This window comes from Syngnathus leptorhynchus, unplaced genomic scaffold (genome assembly GCF_054491065.1).
Source record: "Syngnathus leptorhynchus isolate UIUO unplaced genomic scaffold, UIUO_Slep HiC_scaffold_237, whole genome shotgun sequence".
Lineage (NCBI taxonomy): Eukaryota > Metazoa > Chordata > Actinopteri > Syngnathiformes > Syngnathidae > Syngnathus > Syngnathus leptorhynchus.
In genome coordinates this window covers 9,500-10,000 of record NW_028232204.1, presented here as the reverse complement: position 1 = coordinate 10,000, position 501 = coordinate 9,500, and positions in this window count along the sequence as shown.

Here is a 501-nt window from a genome sequence, read left to right as displayed (position 1 = left end):
GCTGACTGCCGGGAGGGAAGCTGCGCCCCGGCCGAGTCAGACTCAGCCGTTGCGGCCCCCCCGAGCCCGCAGCGCGTAGCGCGGAAGCCATACGCCCCCCCGATGCGGAGCGACAGACGCCCCCGCGACCGCGGTTGGTCGGGAAGGCTTTTCGGATAGAGGTCGGACGGTGTGTGTGGACGGCTTCCCGTGGTGCCGCCGCTATCAAGCCGGAGGGTTTGAGAAACGACATTCGCGGAAGGACCGGCGCGGCCGGCGGACGCTCGCACGCGCGGCGCCCGACACTCAGCCGCTCGCTCGGCCTCCGTGGATCGTGGCTAGGTGGGATGGATGCCAAACCGGGTCGTCTCGGTCTCGCCGCAGTACGGTCGCGCCGGGGCCTGCGGGGCGGCGCGGGGAGCGCACGCTCACGCAGCGGCCGGGGCGCTAGAGTGCGACCCGCAGTGGGTAGGAACCGTCCACCCGACGTCGGACGAGCCGAGGCCGATGGAGGCCCTACCA